This window comes from Artibeus jamaicensis, unplaced genomic scaffold, assembly GCF_021234435.1.
Source record: "Artibeus jamaicensis isolate MK-2021 breed Jamaican fruit bat unplaced genomic scaffold, CSHL_Jam_final scaffold_474, whole genome shotgun sequence".
Taxonomy (NCBI): Eukaryota; Metazoa; Chordata; class Mammalia; order Chiroptera; family Phyllostomidae; genus Artibeus; species Artibeus jamaicensis.
Window position 1 is genome coordinate 2,839,202 of NW_026522046.1, and position 21,194 is coordinate 2,860,395.

A 21,194-nucleotide genomic window follows, 5' to 3' on the forward strand; every position below is an offset into this window, starting at 1 on the left:
TCTTAAGGGCTAAAAATTGAAAGAGACAATTAAATAAAAAAACATAAAAGGAAGGGAATTCATTTTCTTGGCCATTTTTCAGTTTTGGTGCTCATGAAAGACCCTTGTGTTTCTTCTGGTGGGAGTGAAATCAACCTTAGACACCACTGGCTAAGATTCCTATTAGCATTTCCCAAGTGTGAAGACAGTCCTCTCTTACCTCAGATAATAGCTCTGGGAGTGGTCAGAGGACACAAGGTTCAGCAAACGGCAACAGTAGTGTCTGGAAATGAAAATTAGGTAAAAGTTACTCTTAGACACTAAGCTGTGTGTATTTATAAATCATCATCAACTCATAACTACATAGTGGTCTCTTATTTTGCAAAACATGTTCACATTCATTATCTCATTATCACCCACACCAACCCAATGAAGAAGCAGGAAAAGATTATTTTACTGACTTCGTAGGTGAGGAAACAGAAACTTACAGAGGAACAGAGAGGATGAGAAGGGAACAAACATCTGTCTCATAATGACCTTCACAAATACCATGTGATATGGGTATCACTGTCCTCCTCTTACAGATGTGGAAGCTGAAGTGCAGAAAAGGCAGGTAACTTGCCAAGACCACACAGTGCGGCACACGTCAGTCAGTTGGGACCCTCTGGCCTAGTAGTCTTTCCTTTTTACCTCGGTTTCTCCTAAGACATTAAGGTTGGGAAAACAAACAGCTCATTGACTGGGTCCACTTGGGTTGGTACAAGGAGGAATGATAAAGTAAAACTACCTATTGACTGATGTGAGGAAAGAGGCACACACAGGGTTTAGAGCTGGTTGGACTTGTCTTCCTCTCACAGATAACCTTAGGCAAGACACTTAAACTTATCCGAGTGTCAATTTCCTTATATGTAAATGAAGATTATAATATCTACTTCATAGCCAAAGTTCACATAAACATTATGTGTAAGAATTTCCTCCATTATTTCATCATAATAGATGTAGATAGTAGTGGTATACACAACTATATTTCTTCGTATGAGCCTATGTTTATATGATCAAAAAATGATATTATAAGTATACAGTGCCAGAGAACATCTCTGGACTGAGTAGTCTGTGCTTCTAGCTTTAAAGTACAATAATATTTGTCCATATCAGTCTCAGATGGCCTCACCTAACACATCACAAAGAACTTTTGTTCCAAAAGGCAAAGCCTCAAAATTAAAAATCAAGTGATTTCTCAACCCCCTAAAGCAAGAGCTACTGCTTTAAGATGAAGACCGGGTATATCTGAAGTCCTTTTAAAGTGTCTGCTTGTATCATGCTTCAGGTTCAGAAAGATGTGCTTCCAAGAACACTGCAACAAAAGCATTTGTTTTAAACAATGGACAGATTTACTGAGAAGTATAAGACCTTGGGAAGTTTTTGTAATATATCTCATTTTCATAGAAGACTCAAATCAGATGAAGAAGTGAACATGGTTGATACAGGATGCCCTATAAGCAGTTCTCATCATATGCCACCAAAATTAAAACATTAATCATCTTTTTGCCTTACACTTCATACTGTGGAAAATTATTGCATGACCATTTTATGTCATAGCATCCTCATTATAACCACAATGAGATTTTTTTTGCTCCAATCTAACCAATAAGGGAACCAAACAAAGAGCACACATTTAATATGAAACACATAAAAACTTAACCTTGTACCTTGACACCAAAACCAGCAAGGACCCTCCTACTCATAATGCAGCCCCCAATTTGAGAATGCTCTATTTGGAGGGAAAGGAAAAATGAGTATACACCATGCAAAAGTCAATTGTCGAGGCACCAAAACATTAATATTCAGTACTGCTTCATTGGCAAGTGAAAGGAGAAAGAGAAGACTTCATATCTGTGGTCTAACCAGAAGGTAACACATTACTAAGCTGGCTGATGCAGAAGCAGTGTCGATGCAGGCTTACCATAAACACTTTCTCAGTTGTCCCCAGCAAAGTTTCAAAGATGCAACATCCTTGTGCAAGCCCTCAAAACATAAGCCACAGAAACAACAGAAGTTGACACCATTTAATTTTTGTGAGGGGACCTTCATCAGTAATTCTCGTCTTACGCAGTAGAAAAGCTGAAGCCTTCCAGCTAAGCTCACCAGTCTTCTTCACTTGATTTTAATGTCATGTGTTCTCAGGAACTCCAGAGTATTTCCTAATGGAATGGAGTTCCCCACTAGACCCAGAAAGACATCTGGGACAATGGACAAATCCCATTTTAGTGTCTTGGTAATGAAGCCAGTTATCCTTGGCTACCTCTGTGTATTTTACAACTGCTGAACCAGAACGTGGCATGTTTGCACCAGTTCTCAAACCACCCATCCCATCCTCTCCGGAAGCAACTTCAACCAAAATTTAAAAAAAAAAACAAAAAACCTGTACAATCAACCTCTAACTTACAAAACTTCAACCTATTAGTTAGAATCTAAGCAAAAGCAAGACTTACCAAACTTGGTTGGTACTAACATAGAATAACAGACAATTTCTACTACATTTTGGAGAAAACAGGAGGAAAAATTAAATTGGGAAAAAATGAGAGTGGAAAAATGATGGAGAGTAAAGGAAAAAAGCAGAAAAGAGTAGAAGGACATGAGAAATGATAAGCACAGAAAGACCTGTTTCAACAAGTTTTAGACAAGCCATGGTATCTGTTGAATCGATCACTTAAGCGATATTACACTAGGATGATGATTCTAACATTATGAATAAAAATTCCAACCATCCAGCATTAGATTTGCTGAGACCAATGTAAACATGCCTCTTAATACTTAATATGAGTGCTATATCTTATTTAAAAATATGATAGAACTTGTTAAAACTCCCATGAATGGGTAGCTCTTCAGCCCTACAGACCCCAAAGTTCTTTCTGAATTAAGTGGAGTTATCTTGAAAAGAGCACCTGTATGTGGATTGAGGACCTGGGTTCTGTTCTTAGCCCTCTAATTCCCAAATCTTTTGAAACAAAACATGCATGAAATCTGCATTTTTCTGTTTCTTTTTTCACAGATTGTCACCATGATTATCTCTAACCCACTCTTACAAAGCCAGAAATTATTTTGTCTATACTTTGTTCATTTTGATAAGTTTTATGTGGTGGTAAAGTTGGTAGGAAAAGGATTACTTAACACTAAGATTTTTAAAAATTAAACAATGTCATAATCTAAAGCATGATTATTAGGGCATCTGTCCCAAAAGCAACTGAAGTATTAGATTATGCCAAAGGCATTAGATGACAGACATGGAAAGGTCCTCATTGCCATCATCCAATCCTTTATGAAGAACATTTTTAAATGCACTCTCTCACCTGCCACCCCAAGACACTTATCATGAATACAACATACTCCATGGCTTGTGAATGATTTGGTTGTCTCATTAAAGTAATGTTTGCCAGTATTTAATTGCTTCCCTCCCTGATTTTAATTTCCTCACCTGTCAGCATCTATCAGAGACACTGAGATCTTCTGACATCCTGGCTGATTGTGTTGAAATTAATCAGATTTTTGAAAAGTAAATTGCTTTGGCCTAAAAGTAATGCTCAACTTCTTCATGTGATATTTATAAGAGTTCTATCGAAAGAACTTATAATCTAGGAATTAAACAAGATGTTTCAGGAATCCTAAGCAAAAATATCATTAGTACTTTAAAAAAATAAATCAACAAGAGCTTATTGAACATATAGCACTTGCCAGCAATCATTCCGGGGTAAACAGAAGAGAGGAAACAGGAAGCTAAGTCAGAAAGTTTGGAGAAACGGATAATTAATTAAGAGGAATTCACCTTGGCTTAAGTAGCTGACAATCTGGTCACTCAAAGGGTGCATTAGGTATTTACAATTTGTGACCAGTTGCACACACTATGTCACACGCAGATTAATTATTTTACTCTTCACCTCAATCCAGTACAGTAAAATTGGTGCTGTTGTTAGTAGTAGCAGCAATATTCTCTTTTGACAAGTGACAGAGGTGACCCACAGAGTGGGGAAAAAAACTCTTTCCTCAATACCTGCTTTTGGACAGACCTGGTCTTGTGATCTAAATAAAATCAGAAAATGCAGCATGATTACTTAGGAATAAAGACAGAAAAAAATTTTTTTTGCTAATCCTCCATACACAATTATTTAGCACTAATTCTTGTGCTAATATCTGTCAGTAAGAGCGCTTCACACACTCGGGAAACCCACAAGCACCACCTTGTTCTATAAGAAGTAACTAAAATGGTGGATGAAAAAGGACTCTGTAATATGTCAAGAGCTCATCTGTGTGTATATATGTTATTGTTTCTACTTTGGAAATACAGATGTATGCGTTCATGCAGTAATCACGTCCCCAAAGTGAGTCTGTAACATCATCACATCTATTTTTCAGTTATTCTGAGGATGTAAAAGACCCCTACGTGAAACAGAAAAAATTAAAAACAATGCATGCATGAAATTGCGAGGTATATGGGGGCGGGGTGCTCAAGGTAACACGTGGAACTTAGAGGTTGGTTTTCACAAAAATGGGTTTATAACTAAATGTAACCTAACCCTAGTATGGGTCATATTTTTCTAGTGGACTTGAGACCCTATTTAAAGAGTAAGCATCTCCCTTGCTATGAAGATTTTCCTGATCTACAAAGGTCTGATGAAGCGGTCTTTCTGAAGACTCCCGCAAGGCCTGTTTCCATATCCAGATCACTAAAATCATCACACTGTCTTACACTTTCATTTGTACATGCTGAAGAGAGAAAGACTGTCTAACTCAGTTTCTTATATCCAAACACCCAATCCAGAATATGGTCATTAACAGTTGCTCAAGAAAAAGGCAGTTGAATGAATGAATATAGATGAAGAAAAAAGCATTCTGTGCAATTCCTATAGCATCTAGATCAATGTGTCAGCAACAGCAAACTGAAAATGGCCCCAGGTGTTAGACCAGTAGAGTCAGACCATACTTTGGTTCAGCAACCACAGTACTTGAGTTCTGGCAAAGAAAGAAATCAGAACCAAAATTCAAATTGTACCAGAAAGTTTATTTGGAAAGTCACAGAGGTAGAAGAAGTGAGCTATACAAGAAATGGGCTCAGGAACACAAGTTACATAAGCAAAGGAAGGGCCCTTGGAGTTTAGGGGGAAGTGAGAGGCAAGGAAAATATGCCTGCGGAAAAGGAATGCAAAAAGGCTTGAGGGTGTTCCAGAGTTAGGGGGAGAAAGTGGGAGGGAGAGTGGGAGAGAGAATGAGGGAGAGAGACAGACAGAGACAGGGGAAGATCATGGGGAGGGAGCAGGGTAAAAAGAGAGAGAGAGAATCTCACAGAGAGGAGTGCTGTTTGGGCGTCTTCTGTTTTGAGGGTATTTATCTGGTGTTCTCAGGGGAGAATCCCAGTAGAATATTCACAAGCTCTCCAGGTGTGTCCCTGGCGTCCACTGATTGGCAAGGCCCAGGTCAGGGAGTCATTATTCAATGCCGTTGGTCCTAATGTCAACCCTGGCTGGACTCGTCTGGTTTTGCTGCTTTTCTTGGCCTGGAGCTAAAACACCACTGAGATTTAGATGCATTTGACGTAGGTCAGAACCTCATTGTCCTTCAAGCTTAATGCTTAAAGGCCATTCTCTGGCCCTGTAGTTCGCTTCTCCTCTAAGGGAATTAACTCAATGGGACTTGAGACTTGCTAGGGGAGGAAAGATTAGCCTAGTGGCAAGATCCTTATCTTCCCAGATTTGCCCGTTGCCGGGCACCTAGAGTTTCTGCCGTGGTGGGCTCTGTACCTGGCCCATTTTCCTTGCTCTGCTTATGGCTGTCTAACCGCCCACTACAAGAAGTGCTTGGAAAATGTCAGTTGGGTTGAAATTAACTGAATATTTAATTTAAAAAATAATGTTCGACTAAATAGTTCTAAAAGCTGAGTTAGGGGTTCATTGAGGAGTTAAGTAATCTGCAATGAGTAGGCATCCTAAACCCATTTAAGGGTAAAACATTTTAAGGGTAAAAAAAATGTTTTTAAGGGTAAAACATTGTTAAGGGTAAAAAAAATGTTTTTCACAGAAATAATAACAAAGTTTGAACTCATGAGTAAAAATGTAGGCAGGAGTTGAGAAAATTTATGTAGAGAAAAACATTACCTGTCAAAAAAAAACATGTTAAGTTTGCATCTGAGTAAACCAAGGCTTACAAAGATTAAGTAATCTGATCTAGTTCACACACCTCCTAAGTTACGCTACTAGTGTTTATATCATGCCTTTAAGACCCACAAACTCATACTGGTCTCAGTATCTAACAGGAAAAAAAAGCAGTCTTGAAGGAGGACTTATAGTTGGATGGCATGGTGGCAACCTAGAGAGTGATGTGGAAATGGGAAGGCATAAAAATATAAGCATATAAACCTTCTTAAGTCTTGGGATGTAGACAGCGAGAAAAACACTGAATGAGCAAGAGAATGGAGGAATTACAGCTATCTTTGAGTATCTGAGGATGTGTCATGAATAAGCCATGTTATACTTTTGCAAATATGCAATCTAGACTATGAGGGTTGACATCATGGAAACCCGAGTTTCAGAGCAATGTAAAGAAGATCTCTAAACCAGAAACCGTCCGGCGACAGAACAAATTGCCTCACAAAGAATTGGAAGTGTTCAAGTAGAGGCCAAATGGCCATCTGTCGGCAAAGCACGTGTGACATCCTGGCAGTTGGGAAGGAGTCCGCACTAAAAGACGGACCGAAGCAGTTGTGTGTTTCAGAGATTTAGCTGTCCAATATCGAGAGATAAACAACATCTCAGATCTCAAGACAAAAATTTGAAGAATGCCTTTTGAAGAAGAGAACCTGGATAAGCACAACATTTAGTCACTACATCCATGGAGCACCTACAATGCACCAAGCACAGGACAGTCCACATGCTCCAGAAGTTTAGACCAGGACACGGAAAACACACCTTGAAAAGTTAAAATGGAACTGCTGCTGGGCAATTTGTGGGCCTAATAAGCAGTGAGGAAAAATCATCATTAGAAGTCTAAGGAAGAAAGAAAAAAATATGAAATGGTTTGAGGGTAACAAAAGGCAGGAAACATCAGTTCTGTAGAAAGAAAAGGAAGTCACCAAAGGCCTAGGTTTGAGGAAGAGCTGATGCACAGCAGAACCAAAGGTCAAGTCATATCTCACTTTGGGGTGACAAGGACAGGCATGGAGAAAGAATCAGAAGAGTGTTAGAAAACAGGGTTTAACCCAAAAAACTCACAGGTGAGGGAAAGCAATCAAACGGTGGATGAGAAATAAGAACAATGAGATGTTACAAAAGAATATCTAATTTATTCGAAAATAAGAAAACAATATATTTTAGGCCCTGCAAACCTACTTTCATAGTTTGCCAGATTTACTCTTTTCTACCCACTGCAACCTCTCTCCAGCCCCAGCCCCTGCCCCCAAACCCACTTTAAAACAGGTGTTAGGTATTGAAGAGAAAATGGCATATCTGGGTCTGATTCTATTGCTTTTCTCAGCATTCTTCATTATGATTCCACAGTCAGAACAGTTTTTATTGAAAAAAAGCAGATCACTTAAAATATTAACATAAGCAAAAGCAAAATTGAGAGCAATTTTTTAATTGGACAATTTCCCTCACTCCCACAAGGAAGAAAAAGAAAGAAGCTTTAATAGAGAATCGGAGGGTAGTTGGTTAGTTGTCCCTCCTGTGACTTTTAACTAATCTGGGTGAGGAAAGTAATGGCTGCTTCAATCCAAACTCTTTTTTTTTTTCACCCACAAAGCTGGAATTCTACCAAAAAATGAACAAGCAGTTAACTCCACTTTTAACTTCTCAGGCTTGGCTAGGACTAAGCATTTTATGCTTAAAGAAGCAGCACGAGTGACTACTGAAAAACAGAAGAGAGAACAGTGGTGTGGTGTGCTGAGTGCAGAGTAAGGAAACTATTCAAAGGCTTCAATATGCCAAAAATAGAAACTCTTTCCAAATAACTTCAGTTTTCACACACACACACACACAAGTTTAGAAATATCTACTTTAAAGCAGGAAATCAAAAGGGAAAATTTCTTAAAAAGGGGGGAATGCAGTAACAAGTGGATTCTCATCCGAGCGTCCCCACTAACTACTATAGCTGGCTTGGATAGGCCTCTTCTAGCTCCTCCCTTCTATAAAATGAAAGGGTGGGGTGCGGTAGGGTCTCTATACTTCCCAAGGGTCTGCAAGTTCATAATACTACTAATGGGTGATAGGCCTGCTTCAACGTGTTGACATTTACAAGAAGGATGCAAAAGCAATAGTGGAAAAAATGGAGTTTTAATATGGATCAAGACAGCAGCTCCAAAATGACTGTTCTTCATGCATTAAGTATTAATTTTATAAAATCTCAGTCCCTGAGAACACATCTTTCTAATATTCCACGTGATGAAACAGGAAATACGCATGAAGCACTTCTGCTGAATCCCAAACTGCACAGTTGTCTCCAAGAGAAATGCACTTGGAAGATTGTTTGAATTAAAAACTGAACTATCAGTTTTTTGCATGAAACACTATTTTTATGTGAAAGAATGACGGACTAACCACAGTCATTCAGACTTGGGTTTTGCAGGGTATTTTCTCAAAAATAAAGCAAGAGAGTCTATCATTTAAAGGAAAACAACTGAAGTTTTTGTTGCCAGTGATAAAGTTCAAGTTTTAAAGTGAAAATTAAAATTTTATAAATCTTGCATCTATTATTGTACACTTGAGATCTTCCTAATATTTAAAATATTTCCTTGATGAAATTAGGAATAGTATTGCTAAATATGATTTTTTTATGATATAGAATAACACATGGGAACATTTGGAATATCTGCATAACTCAACATTTTCCAAATAGACAACACATGATGTTACAAAATCATAGGTGGAGACCCATTCAAAGCAATCAATTAGGCCATTAGATCTGAATATAACAGAGTATAAAATGTTTATTGGTTGCTAATTTCACATTTTCACCAAACTTTAGAAAACTACCACCTGTTAACTTTTGGTGTAGTATCAAAGAATAAAAAAGTAGCATAGACAGTAGATAGAAAATAGATGGGGGGCAAGAATACTATGGGATATATAGAATCTAAAGAACTTGAGACACATGGTCATAAACTAAAGGGGGGTAATGGTGGGGACAGGGGGTAGGGTGGAGGGGAATGAAGGGGGGAATAAAACAACTGTAACAGCATAATCAATAAAAAATAAATTTAAAAAAACCCACAATTACCTCCTTTTTCCTTCCTTTTCCAATTCTTTTTGGAAATCCTTTCTGGATCTTCTTTTTTTACAAACTTTAATCAAAACATATATCACAACTAATTCAAAGCAGGAGTGAGAATCCAGTTGCCACTTTTCTGAATAATGTTTTTCAGTTTGTTTTGAAAAATGTACTACTTTTATACATATACTTTGCATTTATTAATATCTTTTAAGTTTCTGTTATAATTTCTACCATAATAAATATCATTAACTACAACTTACATAAATAACATGTTAAGCGACCCTAAGACTGAATCACTGGCCTGGATGGGGTTCCATGCGCTCCCTTCCTGGGGAGCACTAATGTCCTTTGGTGGTTAGTTCTAAACCATTAGGAAAGACAGAGGCTCTGCTCTACTTTCAGATCCTGCTACCTGTTCACCCTCACGTGGCTGCCACTTCAGTGAGCCTTTGGAAACACTGAAACGTCTCTATGACTTCACCGTGGAGTAGGCCATTAGTAAGTCAACAACTATCCTGTGCCTTCAATGGAGCAGGCACTGACTCTGAAGGCACCTGGAACAGAATCCAGACTCTGCTATTACTCAAGGTATACTTAGGAAAGATACAAAATCTCTCTAACCCAGTTTCTTCAATGTAAAATGAGAATGACAGTCAGACCTACTTTCTAAGCTTAGTGTACAGCTCTAGTGAAATGACCCATTAAAGAGCTGACTATATACATAGTGCCTAGCAAGTAATAAAAACTCAGTAAATCATACTCATTGTTACTATAACTAGGATGCTTCTTATCATTGTTTGCAATGTGTGTGAAATAAATAGTTTAACCACATTATCAAGGGCTCAAAATCTATCCCAGATACCAAAGCACTCAGCTCCATGAAAACAGAGAAGCAAAAGTATCCAGGAGTATTTCTTTCTCACCTCAAGGGAAGAGAATCTGTCTTAACCAGCCAGTGCATAAGGTCCTAAACTTTGTCAAATAAGCAAGCAGTGCAGGGGCGACATCATTCTCAGCACTATGGTGACAGGACAAAGGACCACAGAAAGTGAAAATTCTAACCAATTTCCTGATTAGACAAGAGAGAAGACTTTCACTTTTCCTTTGTTTGGGCCAAGAGTCATGTTCATTTTATTTCTTTATTCCCCTTCACTTAAAACCTGGAAGGAATTCGGGTAGAGAAAAATAAGGATACTTGTTAATACAAAGTCAGACCCCCCCCCCAAAAAAAAGATTCTCACACTGTTAAGAATGTATTGCAATTAGGAGAGACAAGATCCTTGATCAATTCTTTGGATTAACAGAATATAATCTAGAGGAACAGATCCATGCACACTTACCTACAATTTCTTTATGAATATATAAAGGAATTAATCATCAAACTAGCTATATTGGTAAGACCCAATTTCATTTTTAAAAGAAAAAGTGTGCCACCTTTATTTCACGTTATCTTGTCAACTATAAGTATAACTACTTCAAGTGCCAATATCTCACTATCCTGATGAGACTTTTACTGGTGATTTAATAGAATGATGTAAGTTGTGCTTCCAGAATAATGTATAGCAATGATCATGCCCCCTTAGCAGTACTTGGATCTTCAATCAGGAAATTCAATTTTAGCTGCAAAACTATGTTTTGGCAAAAGTGCAATTGAACTCAGTGTACTTGTCACATTTCTAAATATACTCCGGTCACCATGACAACAAGGGAGACTGATGGATCACTTAAAAGAGTACGGTATATTTAATTGTCAGCATTTTAAACTGAGTCAAAAAATGCTGTGTGATAGGTCTACTCACCATGGTTACTGTTGGTTAAGTCCATAATAATAACAGGTTCACATACGCACACTGACAACGTGCGCAAGAGAACATCCAGTCAGAGGCCTTGTATTTTCAAACACACCAAATACCAAACCGAAGGCTTTAAACAGACCTCGTTCTCATTAAGGTGCCACTCAAGAACCTCTGCCCCAGACCGTCAGGATCTGCATCTGCACCCAAGGTCTCTATAGCAGACCATCAATCAGAATCCAAAGCCCTTTCTTAGACTAAAGGTAACTGTGACCATAAGGTTGTGTTCTCCCAGAATATACCTGGAATAGAGGATGAGAAAGACTGTTTTTCCTTCCACATAGACCTGTTCTCAAATGATAATCTTCTAGGATCCATTCATTCCCTAAACAGTCACTTCTTGAGCAAGCACTTCTCCTCTACTGGGCAACTTTCTACACACTGGGATCTAGTAGCCAACAACAAGACTTGGTCCCTACCTTTAGGAAGCTAACATCCCAAGACGAGAGGAAGACAAAGACACAAATAAATAAACCCTTAAAGAGAATGAATCCAAATGAACTGATGCATTAGTTTACTATATACAGTCACTAGCATAGACATCCAGAAAATCTTCAGCATTATTGTTATACCTAAGATATCTCTCAGCAAGTGTTTGCAATGTACATAAAGAAAAGCAAAGACATACTAACCATTCTCTCTCAGAGAAGGATAAATGTGATGTAGAACATAAAACAAGATAAAGGGGAAAAGTTATAGGGAGGTAAGAGCTATGCTACTATAGCTAGAGATTTCTGGATCCCTGTAAGATGCCATATATAACAAGCCTTGGATGCTGACCCCAAGCCAGCCATATACAGAATCAAAGGAAAGTCAGGGGAAAAACTTGGCTTATATACAGTACAAGATAGACCAGTGTGTCTGTAGCCAGTACAGTGGTTAAGGGTGGGAGATAAAGGAGAAGACATGGCCCATCTGAAAGAGCCTTGTAGTCCATGAAAAGGTCTCTCAAAAGTTTCTAGATACCACAGAAACCCCTGTATGGTGGGGGCTTGATATGATCCGATTAACAACTTAGATCTTTCAATGTGTTATGGAGAAGGGCCACAAGAAAAAGCAGTATAGAAATCGTTTCAGATACTCTATTGCCAAATCAAAGTGATGGAAGATGACTTGTATGGAGTAACTCTACTCTTACTCCAGTGCTCTTCCCTGGCCCCTCGCTTACCCTTTCAACTGCCACTCACAAAGGGCAATTAGAATCAGGAAGTACTGTGGAGGCAGAACACACACACAAAATGGCTAAGCATGGACTATGAGCAAGGGTGGGAACCTCACACATAGGCCCACAACATGACAGGAAATATGCCCCCTGATTCATCAAGTCTGGGTGGGACTTGAGATCCTACATTTCTAACCAGCTTTGAGACTTGATGGCAATGCTGCTGCTCTGTGAACCACAATTTGAGAGCCAAGGCTCTAGGGGGTTCTAGAGGCGGAAACACTAGTAGAGCAGCAGGCAATGAGAGCTTGGCGTAGGGTAGTAATAGGTGAAATAGAAAAAAATGCAGGAAAAATCTAAAAGATATAGCCAAATAGTAACTTGAAGACTTGAAGTCAAATAATCCACAGGTAATAAGACTTGAAGTAAAATAATCCACAGGTAAACATTTAAAAGAAGAAAATGGAGTTGATTTTAAGCTTTCTTTAATGACATTCATTATGTCATTAAATACCTATGTAACTATTCATTACACGGATAGTTTCTATCTAGTGCAAAGCATTTCAAAACTAATATTTCCAGTAGTCACAGTCTATCCCTACAAGAAAGGGCAAAGGAAAAGTACTGTGGTTATAGGTAATAACAACAATAACGCCAATCCTTTATTGAGAGCTTATTCGGTACCAGGGACATAACAACACACACTCTGTACAGTTCTGGCAGCAATTCTATGCTATTTCACAGACTACAACTCCTGATGATAAAACTGATATTTAGAGACATTACACAGTTCACACAAAACACTCCTGTCTGGCTGCATGCAAACCCAGGAACGGACCCTCATGTGCATGACCCTCACCTCCTCTCCACCCACGAAGTGAAATCTAAAGGAGAATTAGATGCCTACATGGAATATTCATCCTCAAAGTCAGGGTCCCCTTTTGGTCTGACTAAGCTTTATGACTGCAAGTGGCAAAACTTGATCCATGGACTCCGGTAGCATAAAAGTGAAGTCCCCAAGGTCATGTGGTCACCCTGTAGCAGAACTGTGACTCATTACATATTCCATGCAACAAACATGGTGAGTATTTCTACACTCACATTCAGAGTCATGTCTACTCCTGCATTCTTCAATGGCCCCATGCTTACCCTCTTAACTTCATTCTGCTGTTTTTTTACAACTTTTTCTGCCCAGAAAGTAACTAGCTTTCTACATTTAAAGTGAGGATGTGAGAAAGAGGCCCTTGTTTGTGAAGATGCATGGTGAACGGTAGTGGATATTGACAAGGCATCAGTAGATAAGAAAGATGAGCTTAGACATTTCCCCTACACAGGAAGTGGGTAAGAAATAAGCCACAAGATCTTCCTCCTAGTCACCCACACTGTGTTTTCCCAGGATGATTCACAGGTATGGCTCCACGGACCTGACGAAAAGGACCATCATCAGAAAGATAAAAGGATGTTTTTATGCCTGCTCTCTTTTTTTTATTTGTTCCTTCTTGAGTAATAACTATTAATTGTGCTATGTGGGCAGTACAGAGATGAGTCTACCGGGAAGCCAGCACAAATCCATCAAGTGCTTTTAGCCTAAGCTTTTTAGAAGCAATTGCTTACCACATTTTCCCTGCTCTTTTTCTCAAAGCTAGAATTAAAGTGGATTTTACCACACAGTCACCCCATTGCCTTCCTCCTCCGCCTCCAAAACGAAGACAGAAGATGGCTATTGGTCTATAACCAGCAAAATCACAAGACGTGTAAGAAAACCAGTTCATTCAGTGTTTATAAAGCCAAAGTGTCAGTCCCCAAAATAAGTACTCAATTTACATTAACAAATGACAACCCTGTGTACATTGTACATATACATTGGAAGTTCAGGAAGATAAAGCAATGAGTGCTCAGAGATAATATGTTTCTAGACAAGAAACCAACAGCTAGAAAACACAAGAGCCAAGAAGTAAACACAGCTCTTCTGACTCGAAGGCCAATCCTTTTTCCACTTCTTACCGCTGCCTATTTCCAAAAGTTTCCACAATCTTCTGTTCTGTTCTGCAGAAAGAATCAAAGCTTCAAATATTTCTTAGAAATAAGGATATATATAATCTTGCAAGAGGTCTTTTCTAGAAATAGTAAATGACAAAGCCATCACAGATTTTATGAGACTTCCTTCTAACCAAGGCAACATGTTCTTGACCATAGCCGGATTCAAGGATTAGTTATAGTCTAAATCTGGAATCATAAAGGCTCTTGTTTTTCCCAGCACAGGGCGCTGAGCAAATAATGTCATCACACAAAGCCTGCTCCCTCACCCAGCCCCGGTCTTGTACTGAAGGAAGGAAGGAAGAATCAGGGGAGTAGAACTAACAGAAGACTGAGGGCCTGGAAGGGATGTATTCACAGTGGCTCTTGCTCATTAGGAAGTAGATAAAATTAAAAACCCAAATGGAAAAGCAATATAACTAAGCCTCAACTCATCTTTCATTATGATTCCCATACTATCCATAGTACAGATAGATACTGGAAAGGATCAAACAAGAGGAAAAGTAAGAATAATCCAGTTGTCAGGATTTTAAATATAATCTATAAACAAGGTGAGAATTAACATGTATAAGCAGCAGCATCCTTTTTGCTCTGCCCTTAGCCAGAGGGGTGGAGAGGTTAAGAATTTAGAAAAGATTCTTTATCATAAGCAAAGCTGACAGGGACACCTGATGAGAACAGTAATTAAATCAAAAAGTAAATAAACACTTGGATCAATGTTCTTCACTTTTGGTGGCTGACTTAAGAAAAAATGATGCCTTATAAAGGTGGATATTTCTCTCTCCCAACCATAAATATAGGGTAGCATCACAGGCTTCCTCTTTTTTTAAAGTTATTTTGTTTCTCAACAAATGCCAGTTAACCACCTTCTATGTGCTAGTTAGTGTGTGGTTTGGGGAAAAAGGATGGTAGAAAGAGAAAAGGACACAACCCCTACTTTCAAAGAGCTTGGAGTCTGGTACCTAAGGCCAAGCACAAAATGTTGTCATTTTTTTTTTAAGTCAGCAAGTTATGTTCTCAATTATGAAAATACCAAATGTCAGATTCTTCTCCAGTCCAAGCAATAATGTAAAATGAGCCAATCCTTCTGAATCAGACATTTTTTAATGAAAATTAGGACTGTTGAAGCTTTTCTCCTTGATGCCAACATTATTAGAACTCAGAGGAAAACACAAGGTCAATGTAGTGTGCTCTATAATCTCCCCACCGCCCCACAGAAATGTAGTGTGAGCCACATATGCGAGTTCAAATATTACAGTCACCACACTGAAAAAGAATAGTAAAAGGAATTTATTTTACAAATATATGCAAAGTACCACCCTCCCAACATGTCACATGGACCGCACTGCAAGCGCCCCGGGGCCACACGTGGCAAGTGGCTGACATAGCGGACAGCACATCCCCAGACTCCTCACTTCACCTCCCAGTCAGTGAACAGAATGAAACATTTGCTGGAGAAAGAAGACAAGCTCTACAGTAGTTAGCAAAATAAACAAACACCCACAGGTATTTCTCTCAACCCTATAGCTCAAGACAAAGAGACGGCAGGGCACTGGGATGGCAAATGTCAGGGGGGGAAATGGCCCCATCCCATACTGAGAATCAGGAAAACCAAACAGGATCCAGGATTAACTACCGACAAAACAGCAGCTTAGATGCTCTGCCTGTCGGGATATGATATAATCACATACAGGACCTGCGCCTCTTCCTTCCCTCAACTCTTCTGTGGCCTGAATCAAGATTCGTTTTCCATTTCTAGTCATCAATGCTTCTTTTCCCCACCTCCATTGTGCCTCCTCTGAGTAAAATACAGGGTAGGTATAAACTCAGTAACTGTGTAATGCATCAATGCATGAAGCTACCAGGAAAAAAAAAGAGGTGAGAAACTCTTCACCTTTTTTCATACCTTCTGGAATTGATCTATAGACACAAAAAATTCTGTTTCCTTGTCAAATAATAAAGAGCTGGCTCTCCCTCCATCACTCTCCCTCACTTCTTCCTCCAGGACAGGTGGGGATGAAAACAGCTGACATTCATTAAGCCATATTAATACAGGAGAAACCTTATCTCCTGGAGTCATCTGGAAGGATGGGCGGGGTCCAACTCTCACTGCTTCCCACTTGCCCTAGTGTTCTTGTTTCTGTTGGAGATTTGGTTTCTAAGGTGAGCCCCAATCCCTGGGGTTCTCACTGGGTAAAAATACGCAAAATTAGCACTGGCACTCAACTCTTTCTGTCGGGCAGGCCCAGGGTTAGGACTGGAGGGCAGATGGTAGCAAGCCTCCGTGTGGGCTGCAGTTCCAGAGAACATTTTCTAAGTGAGCTTTGGGAGCGACCAGCTCTGGGAGCTCCGGCCTTCCATTAGCATGAGACCCGCAGTTTGAAGTCTGCTCCGTAATTGTCACTACTGATTTGCAATGGTGTCAGAGCATTAGTCTTTGGACAAAACATGATCCAACTGATCAGTAGCAACATCAATGCCCCTGTAATAGGTCTTAGTGAGACCACGTACTTGCTGATAGGAAGCCATGAGAAGGGCTTCACATCTGCGGTGATCTTCCCTGAAATCCACGACCCCAGTCCAGTCATGAGAAAATAGCAGATAAATTCAGATTCAGAGATGACAGATAGACTTCAAAATTTCATACACTTAAAAAGTGGCAGGACCATAAAGCAAGGAGAGGCTGAGAACAGTTACTAACAGCCGGAGACGAAGCAGAAATGATGAGCGGACAGAGTAGTATCCCCAGCCGGACTGCGGAACAGAAAAAAGGCATTAGTGGAAAAACCGAGGAAACCCAAATAAAATCTGTATTTTAATTCATCATGTTGTACTGTCGAGAATTTCTTAGCACTGATAAATATTAACATAAGAGAAAGCTGGGCAAAAGGTACACAGCAACTCTCCATTTTTTTCGTAATTCACCAGCGACAACAGGTGAAAATGACTGGGAACCGAACTCCCTCAGGCTGCTTCCAGCCAAACCAAAGCTTATCGGGAAAAGGGCTGACAACACTGAACTACAGGAAAGGACGTTAAAGTGACTTCTCACTTTTTGTTGTTCTTACAGTAAATTAGAAAGCACTGTCATGCATTTGATTAGTTAAAAGGTTCACGAGAAGGTAGAGGTCAGCTGAATTGAACGGACTTTTTTTTTTGAGATTTCATTTATTTATCTTTAGAGGGAAAGGGAAGAAGAGAAGGAGAGAAATATCAATGTATGGTTGCCTCTCATTAGTCCCTCACTGGGAACCCGCCTGCAACCCAGGCATGTGCCCTGACTGGGAATCAAACCACGATCATCTGGTTCGCAGGCCCATGCTCAATCCACTGAGCTACACCAACCAGGGCCTGAATGGACTTTTTAAAATTAAAATAAATAAATAAACAAACAAACAAACAAACAAACAGAATAAGAAAGGCCAATTTTGGCAAAAAAAGAAATCAGTAATTGAAAAATTGACATTTTTGCTAATTATTGAAAAATGTTTATTTTATAGTTGGGCTCACATTAGACAGATAATCATCTTCTCAAACCACATTTGAAGGTTTCATAGATTAAACAGGCTCAGTTTTACCAGGAGACAAAAAGTCTATCTCCATCTGTGTGAGAAGGGAAAAGCTTCACCAACACATCAGCGGGGTTTCCAGAGGTTCAGTACGTCCAGACCTGTGGGGCCCCATGTCTGTGAACCTATGTAAGTGAGCCTGTAAAAAATCCTTTTCAAATAATCACGTTACTTTTCTTTCAGATTTTTCTTTCAAAAGCCAGTTCTCCTTCAAATAAGTTTACCTGATTCGCCAAACCAATCAAAAACTAAAAAATAAAAGAAATTAAATTCTATCACTTTCCACAGATAGGTGGGTGGGTGGGTGGGTGGATGGATGATGAATGGATAGACGGATCAATCAACCGACCGGTAAGTGTAAAGGCTAAAACTATCTGAGCCAATGCACCAACTGAAGTCCTCTGCTAAAGAAAAAGGACTTTTGGAAATAGTTTACTTCTTCTCAAACCCTCACCCCTGCAACAAAAATATCAACGTATTTGCTGAGTACATTTTTAAATCATAGTTTAGGAGAATGTTTTTCCATCAACAACAGTAGTGAATGTTATAGAACAGCATCCAACACTTTCTAGGTGAGGAAACTGAATTCAGAAGAGAAACAGTTACCCAACTCAGCTCTTTCCTATCAGAGCCCCTCCTAAAGACTCCTCCGGATAGTCAAACCCTCAATAAAAGAGTTCCAAAACAGGGTTGAAAAACAAAGAAAAGGCAAATACTAAGAACAAAGTACCATGTAAACAGCAGGATGCAGAGACAAAGAAATCCCAGCTCTGCCTGGCCCTCAAGAGCTTGCTCTGGAACCGCTCCTGCTCTCCTTGGAGAGTGTTTGAAGGGAATGTGGAGGGATTTCTTGGAGACAGCTCTTCTCTGAAGATGCTGTTTTCCCTGCAGCCTCTCTATTTGTGTCTGCCTGTCCTCCTACACTCCAGATACACAGGGTCCAAAGCCAGTGCCGGCGTTTTTCTAATTGCCTCTTGTCACCTCCCCATCACTACTCCACTATCACATGCCCTGACTCTAGCCTCCTATTCTCTCTCGCCTATGTTTATTTTTACTTCTCAAATGAGACTCCCAGATCCTGAGATCCTCTCTTTTCTTCCTGTATGGCAGCATTTTTTTCCCAGTTCAAGGAAATGATGCCTGCAACATTTCAGAAACCATTTTGGTCATCTCTCTGTCTTGACCCTCCCCAGTGTTTGATTAATACCACAATCTGCCTTCCCAGCTCACAAACCTACAGTGTTTGACTATACTACTACACTAAACATGCTGAACCGTAGTTGGCTATGATATCAACAATGCAAAAATAACTTCAATAATAACCCTCTCAATTTATAGAGGACAGTTAATGAAGTATTTCCTTACTCATTAGCTTATTTGAGTACCACCACCCCAGTAAATTACAGACAACAGAATTGGGTTACCCTTAAACAAAGGGGAAGGAGAGTTGCAGAGATGGGAAATAACCTCTACTAAGGGCTCCCAGGAAACTTTTGGCACTGTTGAAACCTGGACCCAAATCTCCTTATACCTGGCCCAGAGTATCATCTATTACCCTGAGCACTTAAGGTTCTATGATTCCCCTGCACGGAAAAAAAAATTACATACCAGAAATGACAAGGACAAATGTTTAGCCTACACCAGAATAAGACCAGCATTTTTTAGCTGATTTAAAGAGGGGATTAAAAAAAATTGTAACAAAAAAGTTATTCATCTGATTCTTGTAGAGATGATTAGCAGAAATATCTTGCAAAGAATGTGGGTGTCCTGGAAGATTCATTGTCGTCATCATTATAATTTCTAATCACGCTGTGTGGGCAGGTGTCCGTGTAGCAGAAACACCACTGGCACCCAGATTAGCAGTTTCGTCAGGAGACTAGAAACTAACTCTGCAATTCTTAGACCTGAGAGCCTGAATCGCAACTTTCCCCTCAGTGATCAGCAAATACGCAGTGTGGGCCTCAGCCAGGATTGTGGGGCCTGCCGAGGGAGGTCATCAAATATCAGATCCACCAAAAAGTGCGTGTGGAAACGACGTACAGGAGGCTTTCTGGGAGCCTGGAAATGTCATTAGATGCAGACAGAAGGCCACAGTTGCAGGCCCACATTATGCCTCTAATTTGCTGAGTAACTTTGAATGAATCATTTGCCTCCTTTGCATTTTGTTTTCATTCGCATTTAAAAATTGAGAGTTTTTAAACTAAAACTATTGGTTTTCAAATGAGATATGGGAGGAGGCCTGGAGGAAGGAGGCAGGCAGCAGAGTTCCTGGCTTCCCCCGGCTCTGCGCCCTCCCCCAGGACAGCAGGTCTGTTCTTATCATTCTACATTCTGGACTGGAGCCACTCTGCACAATTTTGCCTGAACCAGGTGTCCGAGGGCACGGAAATCATGGACGTGATCGCTGCTAACCCATCATTCTAACATGATGGGTTCTAACATTCTGATTCTCCTCGGATGGTTTTTAGAAAGATTCTTTTCCCAATTTACTTGACTTGGAGAAAATAGTATTGGCAGAATTTTAAAATAAACCTATTAATAACATTGTCTGGAAATGTAACATGAAGCATGTCAATGTTTTCTTATGTCTCCACATTAGTAGAAATCCAGAGAGAAAGTGCAAACACTACGGAAGGGAACCACAGCAACAGGAGAAAACCCACCACCAACCCCATAATCACTTCACAGGGATTTATTTATTCATATAAAAATATTGCCTAGGTACCTATGATGTGATAAGCACTATGGTAAACTTGAAATTAAAGAACAAAGTTCTTGTCCCCACGAGGTTTACATTAAATCGGGTCTTGGTATTTTTAGAAGTTGTACATACTCAAATAGCTAAATCAAAATCACTACTTCACAAAATATGTGGCATAGAGTTAAAATGATCCTTAAGGGGAAATTTATACCTTATTAATATTAATAAAAAGGAGAAATGAAAATAATGTAAGTTAAGAGTCATAGTCTGACAATTAGAAAAACAACAAAATAAACCTAGGCAAAACACAAGGATGTATTACTGGAGTTTTAAAGAGAAAATAAAGAATGGCAAGATAATACGTAAATAATAAACCTTTGCTTTTTAAACAAATAATAAGTCTTTTGCTAAACTAATCAGAAAGAGGAACAGTAATAAAGCACAAAACTTTCAATAATAATGTGGAAATAAACATAAACAGAGAGAACATAAAAATAATCACAACAAATTCAACTCCTTGCAAATCAATTTGAAATAAGTGACTTTCCTAAAGTGCAACTAACAAAAGTATCCACAAAAGAGATATAAAAGCAAATTAATCCATTTAAAATAGAAATTATATGTTGTTAAAGAGCAAA

General features: G+C 39.3%; 1 protein-coding gene across 13 annotated transcripts in view; it reads right to left on the reverse strand.

The window, feature by feature from the left end:
• LPP (LIM domain containing preferred translocation partner in lipoma) overlaps positions 1–21,194 on the reverse strand; it is a 628,850-nt gene that overhangs the window by 470,146 nt on the left and 137,510 nt on the right. For all 13 annotated transcript variants that reach the window (XM_037131738.2, XM_037131739.2, XM_037131740.2 and 10 more), the window contains one exon: positions 200–262. The gene's annotated coding sequence lies outside the window, so the exon portion shown is untranslated. The remainder of the gene's footprint in view (positions 1–199; positions 263–21,194) is intronic.